The 23,545-nt window shown below is 38.9% G+C and overlaps 1 long non-coding RNA gene across 1 annotated transcript; it reads right to left on the bottom strand.

Annotated features, from left to right (window-relative positions):
* Window positions 1-2,660: 2,660 nt before the first annotated feature.
* Window positions 2,661-23,182, bottom strand: LOC121930978. The gene is made up of 3 exons (XR_006104046.1): window positions 23,084-23,182; window positions 19,429-19,491; window positions 2,661-2,720 (listed from the first exon to the last, which is right to left on the bottom strand). It is a non-coding gene; the product is annotated as an uncharacterized LOC121930978 (long non-coding RNA).
* Window positions 23,183-23,545: the final 363 nt, after the last annotated feature.

Raw genomic sequence — 23,545 nt, 5'->3', positions numbered from 1 at the left:
ATTGATTTTCTTTGCCTTATTCCAGTGGAAAACAGATGTGCTCTGAAAGCCCTTATCAGACAAGATGAACAAAGAGTCTTTTATCACCTTAAAGGTAACTAAATATATTACAGAATTAGCATTAATTAGTCCATAACTTCTCTCTCTCTATACACACACACACACACACACACACACACATATATATATAGAGAGAGAGCTGCTATTGCTATATGAACACTTATGCCACACTAAATCCATTAGTTTTTAAAGTACTGTACTCCACATTATTTAATTTTATGTATTTTATAAATACTTTTTCCTGAAACAGGAGAGCTACAGCTCTGGAATGGACTGTTGGAACTGTCGGCAAAATGGATGTTAAAGGTGTCAGGATTCACTGACTGGTAGCTAAAATTCTTTATAATAATAGTTTTAAAATGGCCATACTTTTGACTTTGTTGAATGGGGTATTTTGGGAGTTGTTGCCAGAAAGTAATGTTTCCATGTTCTAGGTAGCAGCAATAATAGGAGCTGCTGTGACTCTACTTGCATGCAAAGCATGCTTCACATACTCTTTTTGTGACATCAGACAGAGAGAAGAGGCACAAGGTTGTATATCACATACGGTACTCTTTCTTACTGCTAAAAGTCAGCATAACCCTCCAAGGTCTGCACAAACCCTATCCAAAATTGCTTGTGAACAAGGCTTTCTTTGGGAGACTGGGAACTCTGGATACAGAATTATACATGTGTTAATCCTATACAGATCTTCAGATGAACATGAAATGGGGAGTGTGGACTGCAATCCTGGTTCTTCCCTCCCCTTATTGATGTTAATGTTTGAGTATGGATTGTAACCATTCCCTATAGTCCTGTGTGCATACATGCGATTGAAAAGGCCTGCATGGAGACATTGACTGTGATCGAGACACAGACAGTCATTTTAAAACAAAGTTCAAAGTGTTATCACAGTGAAATTGCTGTCTATGGTATACATCAGCAGTGAGTAACTCCTGGAGATAGGAGTCCACATTGCCACTACCACAAGCTGCATCCTCAATGTCTCTTTTCTGCTGGAAGGAGTACATGTTCAGAGGACAGCAATGAACATGGTCAGAGGTACTGGAAGCCAACCACATGAAAAAAATCAAAGACACCATTTGCTAAGACAAACACAAGAAAGGGGTAAAGACTTGTTCTCTGCTGCCACAGTGGACAAAACTGCACCAACGAGGATCAAGTTATGATGGTTGACCATTGGGAGATAATCTTTAATACGGGAGTAACAATAGCTTGACCGTGGAACCAGTTTCCAAGAAAGGTGGTGAGTTCTTCATTTCTTTTCAGATCAAGTATGGACAGACATTTGTTTGGAATACTCTATTTTGTATTTCCTGCACTGAGCAGGATTGGAAGACATATAAAATCCTCTCCAGCTGTATGGTTCTATGAGATAAACTTCAAACACCAGTTTATTAGAGACATCGATGGGGTAGGAGGATGCACCGTGACCACTGCTCATATTTTAAAAAACCATCAACTCCCTGTAATAATTGTCAAGGGGCTTTGGCCAGTGTGATGAATAGAACTGGAAGAGCCCTGCTGGTGCAGTGGTTAAATGCCTGTACCACAGCCAGTCACTCACAAACTATAAGGTTGCGAGTTCAATACCAGCCAGGGGCTCAAGCTCGACTTAGGCTTGCATCCTTCTGAAGTTGCTAAAATGAGTTCCCAGCTTGTTGGGGCTAGTTAGTTTACACTTTGTAAACCACTTAAGAAGTGCTTAAGTGCACTGATAAAGCAGTATAGAAAAGTACTTGCTACTGCTAGAACTGCCTTAGATCTGATATTTCAGACACAGCAAAGGCCTTGGGGTGGGGGTGGGGAAGCACAAGATCACACTGCAGTGCAAAGCAGCCAGGAGAAATGTTGTGGATACAGAAAAAAATGTAGATTATATTTCAAATTTAGCTTGTGGGAAGGGGAGTATAACACCTCCAAACTTTTAATAAAATCTGTAATATGTTTCCATCCGTAAAGTTTTATGAGTTTTCTACTAGAGGGAGTAATCAGGGAAAAAAAAGAGAGCAAGGTGTTTTTCATTTCACAGTTCCGCCATTAACTGCGAACACATTTGATTTTCATTTGTCCACATTGTACCTTTGAGTATGACCTTTCAATCTTCACTCAGGCAGAACCCCTATTAAATCCAAACGAGGATTTTTCACTTAAGTCAAGACAGAAGGCTGTGTGCCCTCCTACGATTTCCCCACATTCATGGCCTTAGGGGAAAAATAGCAGAGATTGGCTCCACACACCCCCACACATACCACTGGTAACATGCCATATATAATAGTGTGAGTTTAAAATTAGTGAGGATTCTGTAATAAGGGGCTGATTCTTTTAGGGCGACTTATTCATTGTCTTTGTTAGAGTTTGCACTCTCTTGCTTCAGTAGTAAAACAATATGCAAATACACACTAGCTGTATGAGTGTAATGACATGCAGTGTAAACTATGCAAATTTTTGCTCATTGCTTTACAGTGATACTTACTAGGCAAAGAAGGGTCCACTGATCTCTACTTCTGTGCCACTCCCACTTTGTTTCATTCTTCAAGTAGAACCACAGACAGTTGCTTTTACCATGCCAGACTTCATCTTCACCTGCCCCTGTATTTATTTGTTCTGAATGGCAACAGCTTGTCAAAAAAGCACTTCTGAACATCTCCTAGATGATCCTTCAAAAAGGGATAAAGTATGGATTAAACTGGTATTCTACCATATATGCTACCACTGCGTAACGGTATCTCCAGAATGCTGAATTTTGTTTTTCGATTGGTTTTTGCTCTGTTCATGGCAAGAGGAGCAGCAGAGCTGATTTGGGCAGCTGCTCTAGATATTTAACATTTTGTTTACCCACAATGATAAGAGTGTTGCTATGCTCCAAGGCACTATGATGGGAAAGAGAATGGCAGTTGCACTAGCACCCACCATTATTACAACCCAACCCAAAATGCCCTAGGACAAGGAAAAACAGAAATGGATGTTGTAATAAGCCAGCCTTGCTGTTCCAACACCCCAGCTTCCCAGCTGAACCTGTTAATTATATTCCTGGAATGAAGAATAAAGTGTTATACTTGCAATTTTCATACTTAGGAGAGCACAGGAAATCACATACCCACAAGCTTTTCCCAAAGCAGATATACCTTGGCTTGGTTTGTGCAATGGAAGTGAAAACTTAATATTGGCAAAAGTTCTCTCTCACATACAAGAGGAACCCCTCTGATCTTTCCGACACCATAGTTTTCAGGACCACTTGAAATGATACTAGTTTGGAATTTTATAAAGAGAAACGTGTTTTTCATTTTGCCAATCTCCCTTTAAAAATAATGAGGTATGCTGAAATCACATGCACTGGACTCATTAAAAATCCACTTTCATCTTCAAAGATGTTCTGTACATGCAGAATTTAATCTGATGAGGTGAACCACGTAGTTGCTTTGCTACCACAGAAACCCTCTTAATTAATTTATTTTGTTGTTTCCTTAAATGAATAGTAAAATACTACTAAGAGGGTTTGGTTTCATGTCGGTAAACTAAACAGGGAAATAAACTCTCTGACATTCTTTGACATCAAAGATGCCACATATACTTATTTATTTATTTACAGAAATATTTCCACCACACTAATTATTGAAGTTCAGGAACTGTGAAAAATCATTTGAATAGTTCTAGGCATCCACAAGGAACAAATTATTTCCTTTGCAATGATGGAGGAAGGTACTCCCTGCAGAATTTTTTAAAAAGTTATGTTTATTTCTTTATTGTAGAAATAAGGATTGCCAGATTAAAAAGTAGTCAGGGCTTCTGTACCTTTAGTAATTGTGCAGAAAAGTGAATTTCAGCAGGTGCTCCTTGTTAGGGAACAAGCAACACCAACTGAAATGACCTCTTCTACCCAACCATTAAAGATACAGAAGGTGTCTTCACTTTTCAATCTGACAATGTTAACAGCCACAGAAGAAAAATGATTTGTTTTCAGCTTGAAATGGGGGAGGAGAAGAATGTGAGCATAAAATTAAAGAAATAATCACTTTAATTTCCCACCATAAATCTCACAAATGTGAATTTTAATTCAAGTCATCTGTGGATGCATGACTCAACTGAGCAGTGATTTAGAACCGTCAAGCCACTGTAATTTTAATGGCCAAGATTTAAGTTTCATTAATAGTGAGTGTAATTTTTAACTGTACAATGCATGTCATCTTGTTGTTGTGTGCCTTCAAGTCTTTTCCAGCTTAGGTGATCCTAAAGCGAACCTATCATGGGGTTTTCCTGGCAAGATTTATTCAGAGACAGTTTGCCATTGCTGTCCTCTGAGACTGAGAGCATGACTTGTCCAAGGCCACCTAGTGGGTTTCATGGCCAAGTGGGGAACTGAACCCTGGTCTCCGGAGTCATAGTCCAATACTCAAACCATTATGCCACACTGGCTCTGACATGTACAAGACATGTCTATCCAATAGTAAGTTTCAGAGCAGTTAAAAAGAATCTGCTCACAGCTAAGTGCATATAGGCTTACCAGCAAAAATGCAATTCCATGGATATTTGCCTGGCAGTAACTCCTGGTGAACCCAATGGAAATTCATTTTGAGTTACTCTGTGATTGTAGTGCATGGCTACAATTCAAGGCTCATGTTTTTGGAAGGAGGTCACTAAGTATAAGAGAATTTAACTTTAATAAATCTGCATGGCATCGGACTGCAAAATGCCTGGATCATGTCCATATTTTGTAAGTTTCTGTAAATGAGGGGATCTACTTTCTGCAGACTGTGTATAATTTTATATACCTATCTGTATCCCCTCCCTGACACACCTACAATGCAATCCTATGCATGACTGCTTAAAAGTATGCATTGTTGAGTTAAGTGGGATTTACTCCCAGGTAAGTGGATATAGAACTGCAGACTACTACTTTGTTAGGAGTTATTTTTGCTACAAAGAACCATAGAATCTAGGCTTTTCTCCTGGCAAACTAGCTTCTTTAGAAAATGGTGGAACTGATCTATTGAATGAAGAACATGAAACATTCATATTTTAAAATGCAGCCCTGTGTGACTAAATATGCACACGTCTTGGAAAAGTGATCCATGTAACTGTCTGAAAACTTATCAGATTAAAAGAAGAGGAGGAGAAGGAGATGGTTATCATGCTTACTCTGTAAAGAAAGACAAACTGACTGCCAGCACATCACTGTCAGCCCATCTCCTCACTGGTGATGGTGGTACTGAACAGAATTTTATTGATCTCCATGACTGCCACACTCCAAGAAATATATAATTGCCTGTTGAAAACTACCTAATTTAAAGACATGGTTTCAGATACTGGCTTTTCAAACCTATATCATTCATGCCTCATTTGTTACAGGCCATCTGTATGCTAATGTGACCTGAGGGGATGATGTAAAAGAGTGGGGACTTTGGGAATTATCCCATTCGTATTCAAGACATCCAATAGTAGTAATGTTCCTCAAAGCTATTGATAGAATATGCCATTTGCGATTCTGTCACAGAAGCTGGATTGAAGGTGGGGGAAAATGTACTGCACCAGTAGAATAGGACTCTTGGTCTGATGGATGCCACAATTATCCATTGCAGAATATCTCAGAATTTGGTTTGTGATAGACAGTACAGTTCTCAGGATGATAAGGATAGCCAGCAGATACACTGTCTTTCTCTTCCATTCAAGGGAGTAAACAACTGCCACCCTCTATGTATTTTCTATCTTACTGTCAGTTCTTCAGCTCATGATTGTATGAGAACATTTGCTCAACACTGAATCAATCATCCTTGGTAGAAAATTTATGAATTATATGTATTTGGTAACGTGCATGTCTGTTAGTTTCTCCAATGTGTACTGGTAAATTGTACACACTTGTGGAATCAGGAGATTGTCTATTTCTCTTTGTCAGTACTGTCTTAGTACTGTCAGACTACACAGAGTGCTTCCTGATTATTTAACTTTGGTGGTGACAGACTGCCAGGTAAATTCTGGTTCCTCCATTTTTTTCTTTTGTTTGACTCAGTTAGTGATATCTGTATAAGACATTTTATGTCTTAAGGAAAGACTCTTATTGAAGGAGGAAAAAGGACAAGTCAGGAATGAGACATGTGTGTCTTTCCAGATATTGTTGGACTGCAGTTCTCATCAGCCCTTGTCAGAAAGCCAATTGTGAGAGATTATGAGAGTTGCAGTCCATCAAAGCCTAGATGGCTGCAGAAGACACACTCCTAGGCTACATGTTGTATTGGACACTTTCCGTGGTTCCAGAATTTTGGCAACTCCACTATTGCCTAACATGCTTATTTTTAAACTAGAGAATCTTAAGCAACAAAGAAAGAAATTAAAGCACATTCCAAGTTGGGGAATGTGTAAAAACAATACATATTTGATGAGCATCTGGCCATATTTTAAAAACCATCCTTTAAAACCACCTGTTCATTTGGAGCTCAGTACTTGGGGTTAGCAAATTTTATTTTCACAACAAACACATGGGACAAATTAGGTTTAGCAGCTATGTTCAAATACAGCACCCAACCATATTCAGTGCTATGAAAAAATGCCCAGGCAAGAACCTGATGTGTTTGTTGGCCCTCATCTCAGTACGGCAATAAATCCACTCTGGGTTTTGGTCTGAATTTTAAGGTTATATACCAGGTGCTAAACTTATTTCTGGGACGAGGCTAGAGCTTGGTACTTTGGAAAGCTCCTTTGCAGTTAAGATAAAAGCCAGAGCATATTAATTTCTCTACTACTTCTAGCAACCAAGTGCCAACCACCGTTGATAATACTGGGCTAAAGGAACCAAGGGTCTAACTGGGGATGTATGCACATTACAGAATTAAATCAGTTTGATACTGCTTTAAATGCTACAACTCTATCCTACAGAATGCTAGGATCTGTAGTTGGGTGAGGCACCAGAGCTCTCTGACAGATTAAGTTTAGTAACTCACCAAGCTACAAATCCTACAGGATTGTGTAGGATAGAGTCATGGCAGTTAGAGTGGTTTCAAATTGCTTTAATTCTGCAGTTTGAGGAAGCTTCCTATTGTCTTACATTTTACAAATGATAGCCAAACTGAGCAAGTCTCCTCAGTACTAGCCATCACTTTTTATCTTTTCCACTCTGCTCACTCTCTTTGATGCTTCTGTCACTCTTTTGAATGTATATAATTGAACCCAGCCAACTTTTGACAAGAAGCGTGACTGGCACATGCAGGCCTGATTTCACCAGCTAGTACAAAGGAATTTAGTTTACAGTCTTTAGGAAGCTAGAAGTGGAAATAGGATTATTGTCAAACGAAGCAGGAATCAGCATAAAAATCAGATATGTTGCAGAGGAAGAGTATTAATCTGTATCTCCAAAACAGTATCTGTCATAACAATTTTGTGCTCATTATTTTTCCTACTTCTTTTGAATATGACATGGAGATGAGGTAAAAAAATTACTTTTTGCTGCTCGATTTCCTTATTGAAGGAAATAATTCAAGGTTCCCCCCATCTATTTGGAATTAAAAATGTGGTGGACATGTCCAACAGATCTGTTTGGTATGTATGTCATGAACCAGTTCTGCTGACTTGAGGGGAAAGAGCAATTATTTACTATTTTTAACTATAACCAGTCTTGCAAAGTCAACACAATACCGGGAGAGTGAACTGGCCTATTTTCTGATTTGCAGATCAATAGATATAAGTATAAGATGTGACTCCACACTGTAACATTACAACCGTTTTGTTTTGGCTTGGGTGTAAGAGCTCCTAAATTTTATCTCAGCTTATGAGAAGGCCAGAAGGTATGCTTGCGTTTGTATTGCTTCAGCACAAAAAAATGGCAAGAAGGGAGAGAGTAAATATTAATAGAAGGAAAAGAAATGGTCTTAGACATCCGTTTTGAAAATCATAATAAAAAAGAATCCTATGTGAATTTGAAAATGTAATTTCAAAACCACTACTAAAATGCAATGCCTTTTAACCAACAATAGAAAAGTCATTCGTAGGCAGCTTACAGTGTATAAGGTAAAAGGAAGGTGACAGATAAAGTATATGCTAGGCAGTTGGATGTCTGTTAATGAAGATTTGCAGAAAGCTTTGAAGTAAAAAGCCCCAAAGTAAAAGTGTGGTACCACTCAGGAAGAGGGTGCTTAAAAATAGCACCTGCTTATTCTGCAAATTTGCTTATTCTTTTCACAAAAATTAGTTCTTGCTTTCTGTTACTTGTTTTTTAAAAAAATACTTCAAGTCAACTGTGCTGCAGACACATAAGCTTGTATTCTCTAAAAGTTGGGAAATGCAGCTATTGAAGCTGAAACTTCAACAGGGCTGAACAGAATCATACTATTCCTTTCTATATGTGAGTACTGCTAATGTGGACAAGCTGATGGGGAAAGTAGGGAAGACAACTTTTCCTCTCTATCCCTGTCATTCTTGGGTGGTTGTCCTGGGAGGAGATGCAATTGGATCTCAATTACAATATATTATTAACTCATCTATCAGGGAGTGAAGATTTCCATCTTGTTTAAAAGAAGGAGTGGTGTTACTACTTCTTAAATAGCCTCCCTGGACACCTGGATCTTAACAACTATAGACTAATATCAAATCTTCGTTTACTGGGCAAGGTGACCAAGAGGACAGCTTTTTCCTAACTCCAGGCAGTCTTGGATAATACATAATTCCCGGACCCATTGCAATCCAGCTTCAGAGGAGGGCACTATGATCACACTAGTTGATCTTCAATCTTTGCACTAACAGGGGGAGTATGTCCCTGTTGGTGCTTTTAGACCTCTCGGAAGATTTTGATATGATCCACCATGGTATCTGTCTGGAATAACTGGGGTGTGGGGCTGGGAATTTGACACACTATGATAACAACCTAATATACTTCTCTGTGCCTTCAGTAATAGCCTCAGCTAAGGATAATGTGTCTGCTCTGAATGAATGCTTGGAGGAGGTAATGGGCTGGATGAGGAAAAACAAACTGAAACTAGACAAGATGGAGGTGTTTACTGTCAACCAGTCCTGGGTGGGTTACACTCACCATGAAAGCCTGTGCTTCCAGCTTGGGGGTACTCTTGCGTCCATCCCTCCAAATAACAGCCGAAATAGATGCAACAGTCAGGAGTGATTATGAATCTCTATCTGTCTTTTGACTGACTAAGAGCCTCTCTGTCTTGACTGGATTAAACTTCAGTTTGTTCACCCTTATCTAGTCTATTACAGCTGGTTTAGCACAGAAACAGCTTCCTTGGAATTAGGTAGAAATGAATAATACAGCTGGGTATCATCAGAATACTTCTGACACCTGGCCCCATATAGTTACTTCCAGGGATACGGAGATGCTTACAGGGTTTTCTACTTCATGTACCACTCATGTACTGTTGGAGTACAATTCACCTTGGCATAGGGTTTGCCATATGTTGTTCTGCCTTAGGCAACCAAGTGCCTTGGACTGACCCTTGCAATAGCAGTGAAACATTGTTCGCCTGATTAAATAAAATTGAATTCTAGGATTGAGAAGGGCTGGCCTACCTTTTATAAAATGAATATAAAATGCCCTGCTGGAATGTTCAGCAGTATCAGTAAATGCCAAGAACCAAATTACAGTACAAACACCAGAACCTCTAGGGAAAGAAACACTGACCTTCTTAGAAAAAAAAAATACTATCAGTTTGGAATCTGGAAAGGACAAAGAAAACCCCAGCTGTCTCATTCTTGTTAGGGCCTAAATATATTAAGAACACCAGATCCCATATGATCTTGAAGCTAAGCAGGGTCAACCCTGATTAGTACTTGGATGGGAAATTACCAACAAATATCAGGTGGGCTGTATTTCAGAAGAAGATTATATGCAAAGTTAGGCTATATTTCAGAGAAGGAACTGGCAAAACCATCTCTGAGTATTTCTAGCCTATGACAATCCTATGAAGTTCATGGGGTCTCCATAAGTCAACAGGTGACTTGAAGGCATATATATACACACTCATCCATGTCATTTATGGGTGTGAATCTTCAGGGAACACTAATGGCATTTTCCAGGCTTGAAAGGGTATTAATTGAATCCATTGACACGATTTTGCCAGGTATGAAGCTCTTAGTCTAGGAATGGTTCTTTCCAAGAAACAAAAACAGTCCCATACAGACATTCACTACCCCAGGGAAGGGTTAAAGGGGCAAAATAGTGGTGACAAGATTGGATTACTCTTTTGAATGAAAGTTTGTTATGGTTAGAAAGTGCTGATCTGAATCTCGGTTTGAATAGTTATTTATGTTATGTAAAAGTTAAAGTGGGTTCAAATTTTAAGAATCATTATATGAGAAGATCATTATTGTGGATTTGGAACAGATGTAAATCTACATTTCATTCAAAATTACCCCTGTGGTGCTCTCTTATTGAAGTTTTTTTTAAAAAGAGAAAAATGTATTGTAATGAAAGTTGACTGACATACAGAGATCTGTTAATAATGGAAAATGGTCAGTGTTAGTTAAAAACAAGAGATGAAATAGAGTTGGAAGGCTGTGTAGCAAACTGGTTTGGATACAGACAATTAATTAAAGTTTTAAAATGGAAAATCCTCCCAAGATTTTGAAATATTTAAATCTGAATTTAAAATTCAGTTAAGTACTGATGACAAGCATTTGACTGCCAAGCTGTATAAAATGTTGTTAAGATGTGAATATGAAAGAGAACAATAAAAGACTGTATGGTGAAATGGGCTCAGAATATTGGATTCCAAATTTTAATGGAAAATGTGGGCAAAGAGTTTGAAATTTACATTGAGTTATAATTTGAAAGTAATTTTTATCAAACAATGTACAGATGATATTTACCTATACACATTTTAAAATATTTCAGATCCTGATAGAATTTTTTTCATATGTGGTGGAATTGTAGGCAAGCACAGAAATATTGGACTTTGATACACAAAATGCTGGAACGACAAAATGCTTTAGGACAAAAATTCAGTGGAAGCCATAGATTTATTTGTTGGAATTGTTGGATGATATTCTGGAGAAGAATTATGGATGGACTTAACAGTATATAATTACAGCAGCAAGAATTGTTTATGCTGAGACACAGAAGAAAGCTGCTACTTCAACTCAAGAATATAGGTTGATGAAGATAATTGAACTTGTCGAAATGGACAAATTGTAGGTAATGATGTGACTCCTGCCTTCACAGTTTTAAACCTCACATGAATGCCTGCAACACATCAATTGTACATTTTTTAAAACCATAATTTCTACAGTACCAGCTATTGTAAACTATTCAGGCAGTTCTGAGGTCCTTCCACACTATAGAATCATAGTACTATTTCTCCTTTTTAACTTCCCTGTCAACACCCTGCAGAATCCTGGGGCTTGTAGTTTGGCAAGGCAGAGAATTCTAAATCCCTAACCCTAAATTGCAAATCTCCATACTTCTCAGGGTGTTGCAGTGGCATTGAAGTGAATATAGCACCACAGTCATCTCTCCATATCCATAGATTCAACCATCCATGGCTTAAAAATATTCAGAAAATATATAAACTCCAAAAAGCAAACTTTGATTTTGCTATTTTATATAAGGGACAACATTTTACTATGCCACTGCATTTAATAGGACTTGAACATCCATGGATTTTGATATCCATGGGGAGTCCTGGAACCAAATATCAATGGATGATATTTACCTATACACACTAAGGGTCCACTGTATGGTTGTGTAGTATAAATTGGCCCCAGGTTGAGAACAGTCTGCTAGCATGTTATAGCTAGTTAAGCATGCACAGATTTGCTCAGGAAAATTAAAATGCCTCAAAAATGAGCCACCAAATGTGATCTGTTGCTAGAAGAACCCACACTTAAAGAATTACTGCAGTTTTTCAGCAGACCAGGCTTTAGTATCAGCCAACTGTCATCACAGAAAGACGCTAGCGGTTTCCAAAAGAAACCTTCCTTTCTCTTCGATCTGCAAGCTGCCCTCTGAAGCTTAGCTTTGTAGAAGCTGGCAGGAATCAGCAGATTTCAGCTTCCACACCAGCAGCCGAGCTATAATCCACTTGAACATTACCTTTCATCCACGTAATTACCACAGCATCCAGCAACAGGACAACTGGTGTCAGCAAAAGATACCCTCACTTTCTCTGATAGTGGAAGCAGAGTGATAAGAATTACATCTTATTTACTTACTTGAAGTATTTATACCATCTTTCAATTATATGCCCAGGATGATGTTCAACAGGATTTCTGCAGTATGAAGTGACTTTATACATTTTGTAAATAAGAAATACAAATGAGGACCCCTGGGAAAAAGATAGCTTTCAGTTGCTTCTGTACAGAATGCCATTCAGTCTTCCAATAGTTTCTGCAGTGTTGGAGCTCTAGACATCCTTCACCTATCCTGCCTGTTTTTGGTTTCAGTTCCCCAAAAATGTTCAACATCAACTTTGCTATTTTTACTATCTTAGTACTCCACCAATACTATCTCATTTTAATTGTTTAAGCCTGGCAAAGTCTCCTAATTTTCTGATGATTTTAAAAAGGTGTCCCTATCCTTATTTTGGAAGTTACCATATACATGTACAGCATTAACATAGCTTCTACAGCAAGCTTGTCTGGCAACCTTTTCACAAGAACATAGTGGTCCTCTAGGACCAGCTAGGAAATCAGTGTCTGTGTCTCCAGTTCTAAACTGATAAGTCCTGACTTGTAACAATTTTGGTGTCTTGAAAGGATGTAAGTATCACATGGATGGGATAAACAACCATTTTTTTCCTGTCTCGCTGATCAAGCAAATAATAATGCAGCAGTGTGAAAAGGTTCACCAGATGCCTGTTAAATAACTATGGAAAGCATAGAAATCTTGCCAGAAAATGGCCACTAAATCTGTGAGCAAGTGTTGAGTTATCCTGAAAATAAAACCATAAACTGGATAAGTGAGAAAGTAACTTAGAAGTTTTCTTGAAGTGACAAGATGCTTGTTTCCGGAAGTAAGTGGTTGAGCTAAAACAAGAAACAGAGAGAAGCAAATGACAAAGCAATAAAGTTTATTAAAACCAGAACGTGTACTAGTGGTAAGCTGAGATTGTTCTCTGAAAGCAGCTTCCTGATAGTTAAATACGGAAATTAAATAGATTGTCTACAAGCTGACAGAATGTAGATGCAATTGTGGGGATAGTAATGAAGAAATTGTTGAAATTGTTAAAATTGAAATTATTAAAGGTTTGAACCATATTCATTTGTAGCAAATGAGATATTTTAAGGACAGAGTGATTCAGATAAGTCCGGTAAATTTGCCTTTTCTCAAGGTCAGAGTTTCTACTCTGCAAAGAATAAAGTAGTAGACACCTGGCTAATAAATTCCATTTGGCCTAGTTTACCAAGTTATTAGTGGTGTTGGCTGAACACGAACAGATCTAGGGTTGTCAAACAGCTTTCACAGCATATGGCAGAAGTTCTAAATGACGGGGCTCACACTGCTTTGCTTGTGCTGCTTTTTCGTTGTGAAACATTCAATCTGGCATGTTTCCACAAGAAGGCCAATCTTCCAACTAACCACAGATTTAACCTGCAGTCTTAGCTGCTGTCATGAAGTCCCTTTATCTCCCCAAGCTCTTGATGTGCTAACGCTCAAGGACATAGTGACTTTAATTAATCATCTGTTCCCTCAATGACAAAGGCATGACTTAGAAACATTACTGTACTACTGTATGCAGTTCTGGACATCACAATTCAAGAAGGATGTTGACAAACTGGAGTGGGTTCAAAATGGTGAAAAGTCTGGAAACCATACTCTGTGAACAGCTGCTTAGGGAACAGGATATGATTAGGCTAGAGAAGGGAAGGTGACATGATAGTCATGTTTAAATATTTGAAAGGATGTCATATTGAGGATTGAGCAAGCTTGTTTTCTGCCACTCCAGAGTCTAGGACGTAGAGCAATGAATTCAAATGACAGGAAAAGAGATTCCACCTAAACATTAGGAAGAACTTCCTGACTGTAAGACCTGTCTGGCATTGGAATATGCTGCCTTAGAGTGTGGTAGAGTCTCCTTCTTTGGAGGTTTTTAAACGTGCTGTATGATCATCTGTCAGAAATGCGTTGGTAGTGTCTTCTTGCTTGGGAGGGGATTGGACTGGATGGCCTTTGTGGTCTCTCCCATCCCTATGATTCTGTGATTCTTTTTTGGCCCAGAATCCCTAAAATCTCCTAGTCAGCATGATCACTGGGATTCTGGGAGTTAGTCTAAACAAATAAACTTTCCTTTGGAAGGAGAACTGTTCTACTCCTCGCCTTTAGATTCATGCTACAGCTATTCTGAGGTACACCCTGTAAAAAGGGCTATAAAAAACTGGACTATTGCCTGTATTAATAAATTACTTCAGGGGACTTATTGTGACCTAGTTTCACTGCATAATGGCCATAATGGTCAGCCCTTTTCTGTTATCAGTACATGATTTCATATGGATACCACTACCATAATGATACTATGGAGAGGAGCACCAGAGTGGAACTGGACAGAGCACACCTTGCCAGAGCCTTCTCTTTCAAACCTTGTATCTTAGACCTGCAGTCTTTGCATTTGAGGACATTGCTGTTCAGTTGATGGCATTTTCTGGCAGACCTGAAAAATACTCTTGCCTGAGGTGCTGTAGACCCATTGTTAGCCAGTGTAGATCGGGGTGGGAATCAAATGGTCTTTTTATAGTATGCAACTTTCAAGGATTTTTTTGCAGATCTTCCATTTTGTGGAAAATAGAAGTTTCCAGTTGGCACGTTTCTCTTCTAAAACAAGTCACACATTTCTTTGTTCAGCAAACCCTCTATATTTCTTTTACCAAACTAATTATCAATAACAATTTTTAAAGATTTCTTATCAATCTCTCCCCAAGGCTCAAGTTGGAGTACATCATAGATTAAAATACAAAATACAACTAAACACACAAAACATGAAACCTTTAACATCGGGTAAAACATCTAAACATAGGATTAAGATGAGCATTACACATTGGAATCATCCAGAAGATACAATTAAAAATCAATTTAAAAATGGTTCAAAAATGACCTTCAGAATCAACCTTCTAGTCATTTCTGGTTTCATCAGGAGGAGCTGGTACAGTCTAAGCAGGGTCTAGAGAGGAGTGGAAAATGGCTCCTGAACAATATAGAGTTGTCCTACCTTGTTGGACAGTGCCACGATCTGACTCAATATGTGGCAGTTTCCTATGAGCCTTTTAAACATTTAATTACATTCTGAGATACTTGATATGAGAGCAATGAAAGAAGAAATACCACTGAGAAAACATAAATAGTTGCAACTATAGTTCTAACATTTCCCAATGCACCTAACTACTCCAGGAACCACTACCTCCATGTTACCTGTCTTAAATTTTCCTAGGCCTTGGTCCAATTGCTAATTCCAACTAGACAGCACACATTGAATTAGTGAGATTTGCATAAGTATTGACTTAATCATTCAACAATTGATTCAGTGAACATGTTTCCTTAGTGGGGACTAGCAATTTGACTTACGCTATGTTACTGTTTTTGTTAAGTGCCTTTACATCAACTCCAGTCTATGGCAATCTTACCAAAGGTTTTGTTGGCAAGATTTTTTCAAAGGGGATTTGCCATTGTTTTTCTCTAAGGCTGAGAGAGTGTGACTTGTCCAAAATTACCCATTGGGTTTCCACTGCTAGTGGGGATTTGAACTCTTATTTCCTGGAGACCTAGTCCAATGCTCAAACCACTGCACAACACTATCTCTTTGAGCTATATCAAAGGTGGGCAAAGTGTGGCACACAGTTTGCATGTGCACCCAGAGGTGTTTTTTTTTTTGTGGTCCTCAAGTCCTTCCAAGGAGTCAATATGTTTGCCAAAAAAACTTTTTAAACACAAATTCTTAACCCAAAATGCCCCCAAATCCACTCCAGTGGAAGGCATTTTCACCATGTTTTGAGTACTCCTGTCAGACAAAACTTTTTGCAAAGCTTTCAATTTTTAATGCACACAAAAGCCTTCCTGGGATGGGGTGTGCAATTTCCACTACATTTTGGCCCAGGAGAGGCTTTTTTTTTTTTTAAAGGAAGTAATTCCTGTTCATTTTCTTGTTTTCTTGTCTTTTGGACCCTACAGCAAACCAATCATGGACTTTTTTTGGCAAGACTTGTTCAGAGTGTGTTTACCTACCTCTGAGGCTGAGAGAGTGTGACTTGCCAAAGGTCACTCACTGGGTTTCCATGGTTAAGTGGAGATTTGAAGTCTGATCTCCAGAGTTGTACTCCAGTGCTCATACCATGACACTATGCTGGCTAGGTAAGAAATACTCAAGAGGTGGTTTTGTCAGTTCCTTCCTCTGAAAGATAGCCTACAGCGCCTGGCATTCATTGCCAGTCTCCCATCCTTCTTTTGGTTTAAAAAAGCCCTCTCCTGAGCCTAAATTGAACTTGGAGGGGAGCAAAATGTGGGGAAAATGTTCCCTGCACATGCTAGAAGGCATATATATCAGCATAAAAATGAGGGCTAGAACATCAAGAGACAGGCTGCTTTAAGGTAAGGAACCTTGAAGCAAATGGGAATGAGCAGGCAGTCTCTTATTTCTGAGAATTACATGATACAGTTATTTATTTATGTTCTCCCATTCTTTCTCCTTCATTTGTTTGAGAATCTGATTATATGTGTGGATGGGGTCCTAAAGGTGTTTGATTTCCCAAATACACAAAAGTATGGGTGTTTTCTCTCTGCCTTCTTTCTATTGGTCTGGTGACTAAACCAAAAATTGTATCTTGTTGCTTTGAACAAAGGGGCAGCCATCAGAAACAGAGCTTTTTATTAGAGTTGCAAATTCATTTGAGTCAACTTTATTAACAACTAATTTGTCATATGCACATAGCACAGCTATAATGGATTTCTTTGTGATACTATTTGAGGAAACATTTCTTCCAGCTAAGGTCCAAAGAAATCACCTTTTAAAAGTTTTCAGTCAGATTTCAGAACTCAGACATCCAGCAAAGGCTTGATGTGATCAATTTCACTAGCACTGTTCTTATTTATGTCTCACGACAAAACCTAGTGAAGTCAATCAATAAGCACTAACACTCAGAGTAATGCCATCCTGCTGCGTGTTTTCAAGCAAACAGCCATCTTACTAGGCTTGCAGAAGATTTTGGAAGAGAAGGATTAAAGTAAAAATAATTAGGTTATTGACTTCACGCCTCTGATTCATCCATTGCACATTTTATCTAAATTCTCCCTTGAAAGGTAATTTAACAATGCATGCCCAAACAATGCTACCACTGTTGCTTGACAATCATTTGTCTGGATCTATACGGTTATCAGATATACTGCTTGGGGCCTGGATATCTAAAGTACTGTCTGCTACAAGAACATGCCTGACTGTTAAGATCTCATCAGATGCCCTTCTCTAGATGCCCCTGACATCAAGCGTTAGACAGGTGGTGACAGGACAAGCAACTATCTGTCATGACATTTTCCTGGTCTTTGAAAGTTTGCTCCTAGGGATAACTGCCTGGTACCCAGGATTAAATATAGAAAGGCCAAGACCTGTATATTTATCTAAGATACTGTATCCATGCGTAGTCTGAAGCTGCTGTTGCAGAATTTAGCTTCCTTTTTACTGCCTGTTTTATCTATTCTAATAATACTGAAAATTTCTTTTAATATTCCATATCAACTTTAGGAAGAACTTCCTGACAGTTAAGAACTGCTTGTCATAGAACAAAAGGAACACACACGGAGCAATGGATGCAAACTACAGGAAAAGAGATTGCACCTAATCATTAGGAAGAAATTTCTGACAGTAAGACCTGTTCAACAGTGGAACACACTCCCTCTTCTTTGGAGATTTTTGAACAGAAGCTGGATGGCCATCTGTTGTGGGTGCTTTGTGTTTTACTGCATGGCAGGGTGTTGGACTGGATGGTCCTTGAAGTCTCTTCCAACCCCAACTCCATGATTCTATATTGCCTTATAATTTATTGTTTTGTTACTTGCCTTGAAAATGCATAGAATTATGATGTGGGGTAGAATCAGAAACAAACTAACAAAAACAGAATGATCATAATGGGTCAAGCTAGACATGCATTTAACAGGAATGTGTATTCCCAGTTTTCCTCCAACTGGATTCCTCAGCAATCAGACTTACAAATTATGCCTGTGTTTACCTTTCAAGACAAAGTACACTAAGAACCAAACTAGGGAAAACACTAAGCTTGTAATTAGAAGGTTTTCCCTTGAGAAATGTGATTCCTTCAGAGCTTCCTCTCTAAGAAATTAGACTTGCAAATGAAACTTGTGTTTACCTCATGATGACCAATTACCAAACAAAGCAAGTTGATTTGCAAAATGCAGAGGTGAGGAGAAAGGGACTTGTGCTATGAAAGAAGCATTATATCACTGCAGGGAGGATGCTTCTAAACGTGGAGCTGATCATTTTACCTCACCTGACACTTAATATATAAAAGTGAGAACAAATATGTAATGTGACAAAGAGATGTCTTTTACCACTTGAGGGTGCATCACTTTTCAAAATGACCTTGAACCTCAGTGGTAAGTAATCCTTGTCCTGGCATTAACATAATGCTATAACTATAGTTTTTTGTGGGTTTTTTGGGCTATGTGGCCATGTTCTAGAAGAGTTTATTCCTGATGCTTCTCCAGCATCTGTGGCTGGCATCTTCAGAGAATTTGAGAATCTGAAGATGCCAGCCACAGATGCTGGTGAAATGTCAGGAATAGACTCTTCTAGAACATGGGCCACATAGCCCCAAAAACCCATGAAAAACTATGGATGCCGGCCATGAAAGCCTTCGATTTCACATAATGATATAAATTACATATGTGGTTAAAGTGAAAATATAATGATATAACCATTTCTCTGTCCCTGTGCATAGTCAAGGTAGAGCTGTGGATGTTTGCAGAAGTTACTTCAAGGAGAATGCAGCTTACCTATGTTCCAGCCTTCTGACAAACCCAGCATTTCATGACTCTTCAGCTCTTGACTTTTTAAAGATATAACTAAGTACCACCATTTTCTTTCTTTCTTTTTAAATAACCTTATTCATCAGCAGAGTAATTGATTTTGCAAAAAGAAAGTAAGTCCCTCTCCCATCTTGTTAGGGCTTAATGCTAGCAGCCACCTTGTGACAAAATATAAAAAGATTTGTTTATTTTCAAACAAGTGCTCTCTTAGGGAATACATTCCAGCCTTGCTGCATATGAACACATTTGCAGCTTAATGTGGTTATATTGTTAAGTCATTAATTATAATTTCTTTCCATCCATTGCTTCTTGTATTGCAAAGAACAAATGAGTTTTTCTATCTTCATTATACAGCAGAAAGCAGAAAATGGAAAACGTAAAATGATGATTGTATTCTTTTGTCATCCCACCTTTTCAGCAGGTCTTGGTATTCTGCAGAGAGCAGGGGACAATAATTAAAATCCACAGGGAACCTACAAAAGACATTTCCAGAGAAGTCGATGGTTTAGGCCATTGCTAGTGAAGAGGACAAAGGAACTAGGAAACTGTATATAGTGGAATAACAACACTGTCTGGAATGCCAGCGCTACTCAGAATTATTTGATATGTTTGAGTTCAGGAACTGATTCACGCACTGTGTGCCAGAGGACTTCAGCATCAAGTAATGACTGATTTCCGTAAGTGAGCCATTGCAGATCACACCTAAATTTTTCATGTTAAGGTACAATATTTGTCAGATTTGGTGGCCACTCATCAAGTTTTGTTTCACACATGCAGATGCCTCCTCTAATAGCTCTAGCTTCACAGAATGACTTGCACATGCAAATGGGCCAGCAATAGTAGTGGACAACGCCCCACTGGGGTAATTCAGAATTGACTTTGCCTTGTTTCTACTCTTAAGAGCCCTTTTGGACCTCTTTGTGAGAATCTGATAGAGAACTTTATCACAACAGGCTCATAAGCTGCCCCTAATGCACTTGTGTTGGAAACACAAACATACGGGATTGGGGACAGTAATTATTGCACATATTATTTGAAAGTGCGATGATGCTTCTTCTGTCCTGGACTCTGCCTTCTGCATGCTGGTCTCTATAGCCTTGCCTCCCTGCCCTGACCCCTTCCCAGCATGCCTTCTAGTGGGGAAAAAATGAGAGGACCTATGTTTTTTTAAAAAAAAAATTAAAATTTCAACTCTTAATTTTTAAATTTTTTACTTTAATTTATTTAAAAATTTCTTTAAAACATCATATTTTACCAATTTTTGACTTTAACCACATATGTACTTTATATGTAAATTTATATGTAAATATATAGTTACGTAAAACAGTAATATATATATATATGTGTGTGTGTGTGTGTGTGTGTACAAAAACACTACTAAGGATTCTGTATGGTGTGGTATGGGAGGAGGTTTGGGGCGGTGACACCATGAGTTACCGCACCAGGTGACACCAACCCTAGTGATGCCACTGGCAAGGGATAGGAAGAGAGGAGCAGAATCAGCATCATGTGACTGCCTGCATATTGGAACAGTAGCTGGAAGAACTTATCACATCTGAATAAAGGCAAAAAGCAGCATGACTGGGGAGGCGCTGATGGGTTTTGCCCATCAATGACAGCACTCCAGCAATGGATGGACTACAGACCAGTTACTGGACAAACACAGTATCATGTGATAAGGTACAGCGACAGACACTGCTGTCCTCCATAGTCTATACCCTTCTCCACAGTGGCTGGTGAGTCACCATCCTTATCTTCAGCTGCTTCAGTACAGACCCAGACACAGGGGCTGCTAGCAATTGTGGCAATGCTATTGCAATAATCCAGAGCTAGTCCAAGTTATTTTGTGCTTGAGAAAACTAAAAGGCGGTGTCCTGAACACAGCACACAATGCAAGCCATGTTATTCTGGCACATGAAGTAGTACATTCCACAAGGACCTCACTCCATCCTTGGCAGTAAATAAATACAATTATAACAAACTAACTTGACTCTCCTGTCATGACATCCCAACCTGCTGCCTGATGCAGCTATATCAGCGATGTAACCATTGAAACTTAGGCTGTACTGCAGAAATATTGTACGTTAACACTGCTTTACCTGCCATGGCAGAATGCTATGGAATTCTGGGATTGGTGGTTTAGTGAGGCATCAGAGCACTCTGACAGAGGTTAAATATCTCACAAAACTACAAATTCCAGAATTCCATAGCATCGAGTCATGGTAGTCAAACGGTATTATTTCTGCAGTGCAGATGCAGCTCAAGAAGACAGGCAAACTTTAATGGGTGAGAATCATGTGGTCCCCAATATATTGTTGGATTGCAATTCCCGTCAACCCTAGTCAGAATACCCAACAGTGAGGAATACCAGGGACTGACATTTGGCAATAATTGGAGAGGCATAAGATTGGCACCCTTGCTTTAATGGATGTGTGGGGCTGAAAAGTAAAGATGGAGAAAGAAGGAATTCTTCTGTGACTTAGATTACAGTTTATATTAGCTGGAGAAGAACTATCTACATAAATATTCCAATTGAATGTGTGGTATATGCATATTTATTCATTTATTCAGTGTGTATCCTTTCTTTCCCCCATGAATAGGAGTGAAGGTGGCATACAATTAAATAGAACAAATAGAATACGAAATGAATAAACACTTGGTGGAAAAAAATTAAAACACAACTTTAAAAATATCCCAGTAACAGAAAATGCACACTGATCCAGTTAAAAGCCCCTTCTATCACAAGTGAAATCTCTTGCCAAAGGCCAGCCTGAAGAAAAAAAAATGTCTTAGCTTGCCAGGGGAAAGAAAACAGGTTGCAGAGGTTTGTCTTTCTCAGGCCAATGGAATATGTATGTCAGTTACATCAGAATATACATAAAACCATATGAGCTTCATATTGCTCCATAAAAGACATTCTTACAGGTCTCTATGGGATTTCTGATCTGACCTCAGTGTCTATTATAATCTTATGAGCTCTGAGATCTCTTCTTTTCCACTGTATTTCTGCCTAGTGGAGGAATCTTCCAGTTCTTTTTCTTCTCAGTGGGCAAAATTTCACCCAAGCCTTGGCTCTGGATGATATTGGGGGCCCAACCTTCATGTGCTGCACATGTGTAGCACTATGTATAAGCCTTTCAAAGCTACAGGTGTGCAAAGCATCCAGAGAATGTGGCTGTGCTCCATAAATTATAATGGTAAATCACTGCTGTAGAGCAGGGTTACCAGATGTTTTAGGAACAGCATATTGTAGAGCTGTGGTTTTAAAATTTCCTGCTTTCTCTCTCACACACAAATGCTTTGCACTGAGATTTCTATGCTGAGCAACCTCTCTGCCTTGCAGAGGAGGGGAGCACATGCCAGGTCATGCGCCGAGCTCATATGGGATATTGCTAAGGCCTGTCAGTTTTGGTGTTTGCACCCACAAAAAAAGTCAATTTTAATATACAGTGGGGCCTTGTTATCTGCTGGGGCCCCTTTTGGATAACAAAATCCGTAGATGCTCAAGTCTCATTGAATACAATGGCATAGTAGAATGTTGTCCCTTATATCAAATGGCAAAATCAAGGCTTGCTATTGGGAATTCGTACTTTTTTGGAATATGTTAAAGCCATGGATGCTTGAATCTGTGGATAAAAACTCTGTACCTCCATCCAGCCCTATATTACAAGGCAGGGTTTTAAATGGCAGGAAAGTACCTTTCAGGGAATGGGTGTTGTTAGTTACATTTTTAGAGGAATACTCCTGATAATATTCTTAGGAGCTCATAGGAACATAATTCCAAAATCATGTCCTGCACATTAGGGGTGGAGGAAGGAAAATAACAGGCAGAAGTACATTAAGCTTTACATAGATTTTGATAAGCACTACAGGGGAGGAAGAAAATGGCCCCTCTCAGATAATAAAATGGCCGTCAAAGACTACAACTCAGTAAATGGCCACTGATGCCGAGAGAAAGCAGTGAATTTCCTATTTTTACTTACAAAGGGGAATGCTTCCCCATCTTTTTGCTGAACAAAATTTCTCTTCCCAGGATGTTATCCTGGAACTGGCATAGATTCTAACCTGTCTGCTGTGCTCTGTGGTACTCTCTGGCCTCACGCTGTGCAGAAAGGTCTCCTTTATCGATTGAGTTTGCCGAGTTATCTGCTGCCAGCCAAATGAGTCGAAATGTTTGTAGTGAAATTGATTGAACACAGAGCACCTACATTAGAGCATCTGGGTTGTAATGTTACAGCTGATTTTAATTATTAAACTCATACACTCTCAGCCCGCAGCTGCAACACATTATTTCCAATACACTTCTGCCCCCTCCCTGCAACAGGCGCCAAATGGTACTTTTGCCAAGAGGTCTGACACAGAAAAATCCAAAAGCACATACCAAATGTTGGTCTGAAGGATAACCTTTGTTCATTTACCTTTATAACTCTCTGTTTCTCATGAGTGGAGGGTGACTCACAGGGAGTTAGAACAGTTTATCAGTGAATTGCTCAGTTGTACTGCACACTGAATGCCTGGCATATACTG

Source organism: Sceloporus undulatus, chromosome 5 (assembly GCF_019175285.1).
Source record: "Sceloporus undulatus isolate JIND9_A2432 ecotype Alabama chromosome 5, SceUnd_v1.1, whole genome shotgun sequence".
NCBI lineage: Eukaryota > Metazoa > Chordata > Lepidosauria > Squamata > Phrynosomatidae > Sceloporus > Sceloporus undulatus.
Note: the sequence above shows the minus strand (reverse complement) of the source record. Positions and strands in the feature narration are given on the sequence as shown.